At 33.8% G+C, this 11606-nt stretch overlaps 1 non-coding gene across 1 annotated transcript; it reads right to left on the reverse strand.

Annotated features, from left to right (window-relative positions):
* Positions 1-7512: 7512 nt before the first annotated feature.
* Positions 7513-7619, reverse strand: LOC139886985 (small nucleolar RNA R71). Its single transcript, XR_011772841.1, has one exon. It is a non-coding gene; the product is annotated as a small nucleolar RNA R71 (small nucleolar RNA).
* Between the last annotated feature and the right edge of the window lie 3987 nt (positions 7620-11606).

Below are 11606 nucleotides of genomic sequence, written 5' to 3' on the forward strand. Positions count from 1 at the left end.
AATTGTCGTATGAGTCCCTGTCCAGACTTTTTGGAATCTATTTTAAGTTTAATTATGATCTGGATTTTGTCATATTTACTTGAATTTTGTACTATGAGATAATGTGCTACGTATGCTACGTGTTCATAAATTTTGTGCATGACGATAAACTGAAATTGTGAGAATGATCATTCATGACCTAAAACGTATTGTTTGACTTAGGTTTGACATGTTGACCAATATATGACATGAACCTACTGATGTTGACTTTAGTTGACTACTTTGACCAAGTTTGACTTTCGGTTTGACTTCGGTTGACTTTGTTTGACTTGCATGATATAGTTGACTTTTACTTTGAAACGCGTCGAGTCGAGCAATAAGACAACGTACACTATGAAACCACACTTATATAAGATACATATATTGACCAACCTACATACGTATACTTAGGTTACATTACTCGGGTCTAAACCGTACAAGTCATTTATCTTTCATTCCGAGCTTATTCAAAGGTGAGTCTACAGTCCCGCTTTTTACATGTTTTCAGGGATGAGAATACACGCTGTTATATTTACATTTTCAATTTCTTTTATATTGACATGAGTACTACACATATGCATACTGAGTTTGTACATAAAGCCTTTAGCTTGAATACTTTTAATACCATCGGTGTAAGCACAATTTAGATGGACGGATCCGTTAGGTTGACAACCTCACCCACTATAAAAGCAGTGGTGCATTTATTTTGAACATTAGATACACTCGTACAGGTGTGTAACATTTTAGGAGGTAAAGGCGGGTATAGTGGCATCTATACTCGGGTCATTGCTAGTATTCAGGTGCTCGGTGTATGCAGCGATAGAATCTCGTGGCCAAGGAAACTAAACTATTTTTCTGATAACTGTTTTTCTTCAGATACTGTTACATTACTTTAAACCTGTAGATTTACCAACATTATTTGTTGACCTGTTTTTGCGTGTTGTTATTCTCAGGTCCTTAAGAGGTATGCTTCTGCTGTGTTTGCTGCATGACTGGCCGTGGAGTCAGCATTTGATTTTAAAGAACATTATTTACTTTCGTATTTAAAACTTTTATACTGTTTAAATACCGTTGGCTTGTGGTTACGATCACAATAGTGTTTCTGTTTTGGGATTATTGACTTGTGCTTTTGAAAGTTAATTTTTTTTAAAATAAAATTAAATGCGATTGCTTTAAACGTCTCATATAGAGGGCGTAACTGTTAACTGTGGGACCGGAATTAACACGCCGTCAGATGGTATTTTGGCGGGGTGTTAAATGCTTAGCTTAGCTTGCCATTATGCTTGGATGCTCCGGTATGCGTTATTTGATTACTTATGTGGCGTGTCCAGTTTATGCATATATATGTATGTAGTATATTCTCACTCACTAAGCATTAGCTTACCCTCTCGTTGTTTACATTTTTATAGATTTGCATGGATGCGGTGGCTCGGGTAAGCGTGGGAACTAGTGGGCTTGCGTAGTTGCTTAGAAGACGTACTTTTGGATTTGATTAGGATTGGGTAGCGTATCCCCAATCACCATGCTCGGTCTTCGTTTTTATGTTAAACTTATATGGTCGAAAACTCGTAATTTTGTACGAAAGTCGTAAAACGGCCGATGTGGGCCCGGTGTCGTAAAACTCGGTTTTATTGTGGAAAACTCTTAGTTTTAATTATTATAACATATTGTGAAAGTGTTTTGGTTTAAAAGTGTCGGAAAGCGGGTTTTTCGCTCGCGTGTATTTGTAAAACTGATCAGAATTATTTAGTTCATTTGGACGTCGTCCAAAAGGCTTGGACGCCGTCCAGTCCTTCAGAACTGGACGCCGTCCAGTCATTCAGAACTGGACGCCGTCCAGATGTACTGTCCCACAAAAAAAAAATTAGGCGTGTTTTTGGTCGGATAACGGGTTGGGTCGTTACACTAACTATACGCGAAACAGACATTTTTTTAAAAACGCTAAACACGGCGACAGCCCGTATCTTTCTGTTCGCCGCGAGTTAAAATTTCCCGACTGCACCGTTACACTCGAAAAATTTTATTGAAAAAACAAAACTAACTATATTTGAAACGGATACTTTTTAAAAAAACGCTTAACACAACCACATCTAAAACGGCGCTTAACACACATGAGCTGTGTTTCCCTCTGTAAGTACACAACGCTACGTTAAATATGAATACGCAGCCCGAAAGCTCCCGCCGCAATGCGCGGGCCGGTCCGGACTAGTTAATATAAAAAATGAAAAAATAGTTTTTATTTGATTTATCAAATTAATAGTTATAATTTAGGATAATGGTTAGACTTCATATCAATGTCAAAAAAGAGATGGAAATTAATACCATCAATATTTAAAGTTATAAATTCATTCATTTGAAGGTAGGAATTCAAAATTTTTTAAACGATAACATAATTAATTTTTTCATATAAAAAAGAAAAAAAAAGAAGAAAAGGATAATGATGTTGACCAAATGATCCACCATTATTTACTCTATGTATATACATTTTTCTTATAACCTTATTGCTCTGATGTTTTAGCAATGAAAAATACGATGATTATATTTTTTTCTTGGCTGGTCTTCAATTTTGCTTAAATTTCACGTTTGTTCATCTTTTGATTGTTGTTGATTGTGTGATCGTGCTTCCTCGATGATGGGGAAGAGCTCAATAGGAAAAAAGAAAAAGAATATCGTACCAACGGTGCCTAGGGTTTTGTGGAGTTGAAAAATTGAGTTTCATAATCAAGATGAGGAGGATAAAGACTGGGGAGAATGATGGAGATCATTCGAATTTGTCGAGCGAGTCTGATTTTGATCTGAATAATTCGCTTTGGGTAGGTAGCAAAGATGACTTTACAGTTATTCAAATAAGGGCAGGTAGCAAAGATGATGGTAGGGTTTTTTCGCTGGATCAAATTATTGAAGATAATGAACATGAACAACGTTTTGGGCCTGGTACCAAAGTTAATACGATGGTGGAAAATCAGGAGTTAACAGGTAATACCGAGGGCAACTTTTTTGATAAGACTGAGTTTTCACAACTTGTTATTGGTGTTGGAGATGATAACAGGAACATGGATTGTGAAAATTTTTCTCATCCTACGAGTGATGTTGGGGTTGTTCAACCTCTTGTTCCATATTTGAATGTGGTGGTTGGTCCTAAAGTGCAAAAGGTGGTAAATTTTCGTATGATTGAGCTAATGCAACCTTTGGAAGAGGATGTGAACATGATTATTCCATTGGAATCTGCCAATGAAGCTTTTAAAAGATACAATAATACTTTGTATGCATACTTTATTAGTCATCGAGTGGCTTTTCCTGTTGTGCAAAATTATGCTCTAAATGTTTGAAAGAAATATAGCATCGAGAAAATTATGATAAATGCGAAAAGTTTCTTCTTTTATAAGTTTGCTACAAAGGAAGGTACATTAAATGTTATCCAAAATTGTTCATGGATGATTTGGACTATTCCTATCATCATTACAAATGGTCCTGATAATGTCAAAAACGAACATATATTTCATAGCATTATCTTTCAAGAAAGACAAGCTTTTAGTTGCAATTGTTCTATTTACAAGTGATATTCGTTTAAATAATAAAAGGTGAAGACAAAAGACAGATTCGACGATTTGAAGACGCAAACGACCAAAAAGCTAAAAAGTACAAAGTACAATCCAAGTGGTTCAAATTATTGATGAGAAACGTCTAGAAATTACAAGAGTACAAGCCGCAAAACGCAAAGTACAAGATATTAAATCGTACGAAAGGACGTTCGAAAATCCGGATCCGAGACATGAACCAACTATCAATGTACGACTCAACGGAGCTAAATTTACAAGTCAACTATGCACAAGAATATAATACAATATATAATTAATTATATATATATATTATATTATAAAATAATCAGCAGCCCACGTTTTAAATCAACAAATGAGCTGGAATCCAAAGCTCCGTGACTGCGGAGCTGTGAGGAAGAGAAATACCGCAATCGCGGAGCTGCACAGTACAAAATGGGCCTATAAAAGCCAGCGCATTCTGCTCGATTCATCATCCCTTTTTCTTTCTTTCTATCTACGTAAAATATATGTATATAATTATAATTTTAATTTTAATTTAACTTTAAAAATAATAAGGTTATAGTGGCGAATGTTTTAAGTTTGTAAGTCGAATTTCTGTCCGTGTAGCACTACGCGATTAATACTCATTGTAAGTTATGTTCAACCTTTTTAAATTATTGTCTCGTAGCTAAGTTATTATTATGCTTATTTAAGCCGAAGTAATCGTGATGTTGGACTAAATATTAAGACTGGGTTATTGGGCTTTGGACTATAATTGGGGTTTGGACAAAAGACCGACACTTGTGAAAATTGGACTATGTGCTATTAATGGGCTTTATATTTGTTTAAATGAATGATAGTTCGTTAATTTAATATAGAGATTTACAATTTGAGGTAATTATAAATAACCACATACACTCGATCGGACACGATGGGCGGGATATTTATAAATACTAATAATCGTTCATTTAACCGGACACGAGAATGGATCAATAGTCAATGGACTCATTAAAACAGGGGTGGATTACATACAAGGACACTTGGTGTAATTGTTAACAACGTATTAAAACCTTGGATTACACGCAGTCGATAACCTGGTGTAATTATAAACAAAGTATTAAGACCTTGTTACAGTTTAAGTCCCCAATTAGTTGGAATATTTGACTTCGGGTATAAGGGTAATTTGACGAGGACACTCGCACTTTATATTTATGACCGATGGACTGTTATGGACAAAAACCAGATGGACGTATCAAATAATCCAGGACAAAGGACAATTAACCCATGGTAATAAATTAAAATCAACACGTCGAACATCATGATTACGGAAGTTTAAATAAGCATAATTCCTTTATTTTATATCTCATCGCATTTTATTTATTGCACTTTTAATTATCGTACTTTTAATTATCGCACTTTTATTTATCGTCATTTACTTTACGCTTTAAATTAAGTTGTATTTATATTTAATATTTTACATTAGGTTTTAATTGTGACTTAAGACATAAAATCGACAAACCGGTCACTAAACGGTAAAAACCCCCTTTTATTATAATAATAATAATAATAATACTTATATATATATATATATATATATATATATATATATATATATATATATATATATATATATATATATATATATATATATATATATATATATATATATATATATATATATATATAGTTTAAAATAAATATAGCATTAAACTCAGCTAGCTCCCTGTGGAACGAACCGGACTTACTAAAAACTACACTACTCTACGATTAGGTACACTGCCTATAAGTGTTGTAGCAAGGTTTAGGTATATCCATTCAATAAATAAATAAATAACTTGTGTAAAATTGTATCGTATTTAATAGTATTTCGTAGTAAAATATAATCTATTTCGTACTACACCTCGCACACATCAAGTATTTCGGGCTCCGCTGCCGGGAAACACTCAAAGCCGAAGCGAAACGCTATAAAAAAAATTTAGTTTTTAAGTTATTTTTGTAAAAATATATTTATATTAGTTTTAAATATTAAAAACAAAAATATAAAAACATATATATATATATATATATATATATATATATATATATATATATATAAGTGTTTAAAATTAAAAAGTTTTTATTTTTAGTTACAAAAACTAATAAGTAATTTTTGTTAAAATATAAGTTTTACTTAAATTATATTTTCTAAAAATTAAAATCAGAAAAAGAAAATAAAAATCAAAAGTAAAAAAAAAATTATTAAAAACTGAACCTGCGAATTTGAGTCTGCACTCAATTTGAACCTGCGTAACTCCGCACTCGCGGAGCAATTTGGGTAGCAGAAATCCGCACTCGCGGAGCTGTCTGACAGACTGAACCTGGTACCTCATTTATTGCGCTGTTAGGGTTAAGATTTAATTATTAATTATAATTAGGGTTAATTAAAATATTAATTAGTTTATCTTAGTTTTATTTTTAGTTTTAATTAGTAATATTAAGTGTAATTATTATTATTAATTATATAAATTAATACTTTTATAAAAATAATAATATAAAAATAATATTTTTATAAAAATAAGTAATTTTATCATTTTTTTTGTTTCTTTTTATAAATTTTATATTTTTATCGTTTATTCGTAATTTGTATATTTTTCGTTCGTAATTAGTTTTAAACTTAGTTCTTACCGTAGTTATTTTATTTCTAGATTTTTAGGCTTTGCCATAAAATCCCTTAAGTGCTTTTTCTTTAGATTAAGATTTAGGCACTTTAGAATTTTACGACGTCGCTTATCGCTTTAATTTTAAATAGATTTTAGTGTCTTTTTATGTTATTGCCGTTTTGGATATAGAATTCCTTTTAAGCTTTAATACCTTTAGACGCAAGTTTTAATATTTAGTTTTTATACTTTTAAGTTTCGACGCTTTACTTTCTTATTATTATTTTTCGACCTTTTATTTTTCGAAGTTTTTCGACGCACTCTTTTTCTTCCTCTTATTTCTCGACGCTCTAGTTTTTAAGATATAGAATTTTCTATATTTTCTTTAAATTTCGACGAAAAATTATTTTAAGTGGTTAAATTGATAGACATCCAAAATTTTCTGGTTCGTAGTAATAGTTGGATTTGTTAGTGGCGAGTTGTGGGCTTCCGATTTAAAGGGTCCTGGCTACCTGCTGTATCTATTGGCTATTCGAAACGTGGGTAAAATCAGAAAAGTTTATTAATTTGATAACTTCTATAATTTTTTATTTTATAACTAATAGGATATTCAGTGAATGCACCGAGCAAAACGTTCACCACCTTTCATACATTCATCACCTGTAACTCGATCAAGACATCTAGCTAATATTGTCGCCGTTGACTTTTCTTTAGAATCGTCATCTAGTCAAACGAGTACTCCAATTCAAATTTCCGATAATCCATTTTTTGAACCCGACCTCACAATTGAGAACCCGAAGGATATTCAAGGACAATTCAGAGATCCTGAACCACTAATCATTCCTCTTGAACCACAAATTACTCATCCAGAGATTGTCGAGGAAGAAACCATTAAATCAGAATCCTCTAGTGATTCAGATTCAACAAATTCAATCATAGAAAATCAGGAACCTCTAAGTATGGAAGATCGAATGAGAGCTACACACACTGGCCAAGGTCAAGCAATTACTCAACCAGACATTAATGTGCCAGATTATGAAATCAAGGAATAAATCCTACACATGGTAACTAATCAATGCCAATTTTGTGGTACGCCAAAAGAAGATCCAAACAAACATCTTCGAACCTTTAATAGGATATATACTCTATTCAAAATCAGAGAAGTTGAGGATGAACAGATCTATCTCATGTTATTTCCCTGGACTTTAAAGGGAGAAGCCAAAGATTGGTTAGAATCGTTACCTGAAGGGGCGATTGATACATGGGATGTCTTAGTTGAGAAATTTCTTAAAAGATTCTTTCCGGCATCTAAAGCCGTGAGACTTCAAGGAGAAATTGTTACGTTCACACAGAAGCCAAATGAAACTCTATATGAGGCATGGACAAGATTTGGAAAGTTGTTGAGAGGATGTCCTCAACATGGTTTAGACACTTATCAAATAGTACAAGTATTCTAACAAGGATGCGACATTACTACATGAAAAGACATCGACATAGCAGCTGGTGGTTCCATTATGAAGAAAATCGCAACTGAAGCTTACAAAATTATTGATAACACAGCCTCCCACTCACATGAGTGGCATCAAGAAAAAGACATTGTTAGATCATCTAAAGCAGCTAGAGCCGATTCTAGCCATGACTTTGATTCCATTTCCGCAAAGTTAGATGCTTTCGAGAGACGAATGGAAAAGATGACTAAAGATATTCACGCAATACGAATTAGTTGTGAGCAGTGTGGAGGACCACATTTGACGAAAGATTGTCTCAGTATTGAACAAACAATGGAAAAAAAAGAGAATGTTTCATACATGAACCAAAGGCCTGGAAATAATTATCAAAATAATTATCAACCGCCAAGACCAAACTACAATCAAAATCAGAATTATAACCGAAATGTTCCATACAACAACCAACAAGGTCCTAGCAATCAACAAGTATCTAATAATACTTACAACCAGCAAAGACATATTTTCCCAAATAAACCACCACAAACCGATGATAAAAAGATAAATTTAGAAGATATGATGTCAATGCTAGTTGAATCTCAAACGCAGTTTTTCACATCTCATAAACAAACTAATGAACAAAATGCTCAAGCATTTAGAAATCAACAAGCTTCTATACAAAATCTGGAACAAGAAGTGAGTAACCTAGCAAGGTTGATAAGAGAAAGAAAACCAGGGAGTCTACCTAGCGATACAAATGCTAACTCCCGGAATGAAACAGCTAAAGCCATTACCACAAGAAGTGGTATTACACTTAAACCACCTGAAATACCTGTAATTTCTGATGACTCTATTTCTACTCCACAAGCACCACAGCCTGAGCAAGATAAGGAAACAGAACCAGTAGTTAAAAAGGTTAATAAAGATAACACAGTTAAGGCAAAGCCTTATGTTAAACCATACCAACCACCGCTTCCTTACCCGAGTAAAATGAGAAAAGAAAGACTTGAAGCCGAGCAATCCAAATTCTTGGATATGTTTAAACAAATAAATGTCAATCTTCCTTTCATTGATGTGATTTCAGGAATGCTAAGATATGCTAAATTCCTGAAAGATCTAATCACAAATAGAAAGAAAATGGAAGAACTCTCGGCTGTTACAATGAATGCTAATTGTTCTGCAGTGCTGTTGAATAAGCTACCAGAAAAATTATCAGATCCAGGAAGTTTCACAACTCCATGTTTTTTGGGTAGTCTCAATTCAGTAGAAGCATTGGCAGACTTATGTGCTAGTATAAATCTAATGCCATATTCACTATACGCTAAACTAGATCTTGGAGAATTGAAACCAACACGAATAAGCATACAACTAGCAGGCCGATCAGTAAAATATCCTAGAGGGATAATGGAAAACATGCTAGTTAAAGTTGGTACTTTAGTATTTCCAGTAGAATTTGTTATTCTGGACATGAAAAAAGATTTTCGAGTTCCTCTCATATTAGGAAGACCATTCTTAAACACGGCTAAAGCAATAATAGACGTGTTTGGTAAGAAACCGACTCTAAGTATAGAGGACGAGAGTGTTACTTTTTCTATTGATAGAGCCGTGCAACAACCGCAATCTGCAGATGATACATGTTACTATATTCAAACTATAGATTCAAATGCAGAATTGTTACAAGAATTTCCAGAATTACAAGGAACGGGAGAATGTTCTTTAGGAGAAGGAACTGAACCAATTGATGAAGCTGAAATGTTAGCCGTACTCATGGCTAATGAATACGAACTAACAATAGAAGAACTTCAATTGCTAAAAGAGGAAGACAGATATCGATACAAATCATCGATAGAAGAACCACCGATATTAGAGTTAAAGCCACTTCCAAACCATTTGAATACGCTTATTTACATGGTGAATCTGAACTACCTATAATAATATTGTCTTCTCTTACGAAAAATGAAAAATCTCAACTCATTTCTGTGCTAAAAGCTCATAAACCAGCTATTACATAGAAGATTCATGACATTAAAGGTATAAGTCCTTCTTATTGCACACATAAAATTATGGAAGAAAATCATAAAACATATGTGCAATGCCAACGAAGACTAAATCCAAATATGCAAGATGTTGTTAAGAAAGAAATTATTAAACTGCTCGATGCAGGTTTAATTTATCCAATCTCTGATAGTCCATGGGTAAGCCCAGTTCAATATGTACCTAAGAAGAGTGGCATGACTATCATCATAAATGAAAAAGATGAGCTTATTCCTACTAGGACTGTAACAGGATGGCGTGTCTGTATCGATTATAGAAAATTAAATGATGCCACCAGAAAAGATCACTTTCCCTTACCTTTCATTGATCAAATGTTGGAAAGGTTAGTTGGGAACAGTTACTATTGTTTTCTTGACGGTTTCTCCGGATACTTTCAAATTCCAACGCACCCGAGGAACAAGAGAAAACCACGTTCACGTGCCCTTATGGTACTTTTGCTTACAAACGCATGCCATTTGGACTATGCAACGCCCCTGCAACCTTTCAAAGGTGCATGATGGCGATTTTTCACGACATGATAGAGGAATGCATGGAAGTTTTCATGGATGACTTTTCAGTCTTCGGTGATACTTTTGAAACATGTCTAGTTAATCTTGAACGAATGCTTATTAGATGCTTATTAAAGAAGGCATCGTTCTCGGTCATAAAATTTCAAAGAAAGGAATTGAAGTGGATAGAGCTAAAGTAGATGTAATTGCTAAACTTCCACATCCTACCAATGTTAGAGGAGTTAGGAGTTTTCTAGGGCATGCCGGTTTTTACCGACGTTTCATAAAAGACTTTTCTAAAATTGCCACTCCTATGAATAAACTCCTAGAAAAGGATGCTCCATTCATCTTTTTGGATGAATGCATCAAATCTTTTAATATTCTTAAAGAAAAACTCACTAATGCGCCGATCATGATAACTCCAATTTGGAATCTACCATTTGAACTCATGTGCGATGCAAATGATTTTGCAATGGGAGCCGTTTTAGGACAAAAGATTGAAAAACGATTTCAACCTCTATATTATGCTAGTAAGACGTTACAAGGAGCACAAATGAATTATACAACTACTGAAAAAGAACTCCTTGCTATTGTCTTTGCTTTTGACAAATTTCGTTTATATCTCGTTCTAGCTAAAACGGTGGTCTATACTGACCATTCTGCTCTTAGATACCTATTTTCAAAACAAGATGACAAACCACGATTAATCCGTTAGATCTTACTCTTACAAGAGTTCGATATTGAAATCCGAGATAAAAAGGGAGCAGAAAATCTCGCCGCTGATCATCTTTCTCGCCTTGAAAATCCTGAATTAGAAGTTCTAAATGAATCGGCTATACAAGATAACTTTCCTGATGAATATCTTTTGAAAATCGATTATAATGAAATTCCATGGTTTGCAGACTATGCAAACTACTTAGTATGTGGATTCCTTGAAAAAGGGTTGTCGTACTAAAAACGAAAGAAATTCTTTAGTGATATAAAACACTATTTTTGGTAAGATCCACATTTGTTTAAAAGTTGTCCCGATGGAATAATACGCCGATGTGTATTCGGAGATGAATCTAGTCAAATCTTAAACCATTGTCACACAGGACCAACAGGAGGGCATTATGGGCCTCAACTCACAGCAAGAAAAGTTCACGATGCTGGATTCTATTGGCCTACAATTTTCAAAGACGCACACCTTCTTTGTAAATCCTGTGATGCATGTCAAAGGGCCGAAAAAATAAGTCAACGTGATGAAATGCCACAAAATGTCATTCAAGTATGTGAAGTATTTGACGTTTAGGGTATTTACTTTATGGGTCCATTTCCAAAATCTCATAATAATCTATACATTCTCGCTGCCATTGATTATGTATCTAAATGGGCGGAAGCACAAGCTCTCCCAACTAACTATGAACGAGTTGTAGTCAACTTCTT

This window comes from Rutidosis leptorrhynchoides, chromosome 1 (genome assembly GCF_046630445.1).
Source record: "Rutidosis leptorrhynchoides isolate AG116_Rl617_1_P2 chromosome 1, CSIRO_AGI_Rlap_v1, whole genome shotgun sequence".
NCBI lineage: Eukaryota > Viridiplantae > Streptophyta > Magnoliopsida > Asterales > Asteraceae > Rutidosis > Rutidosis leptorrhynchoides.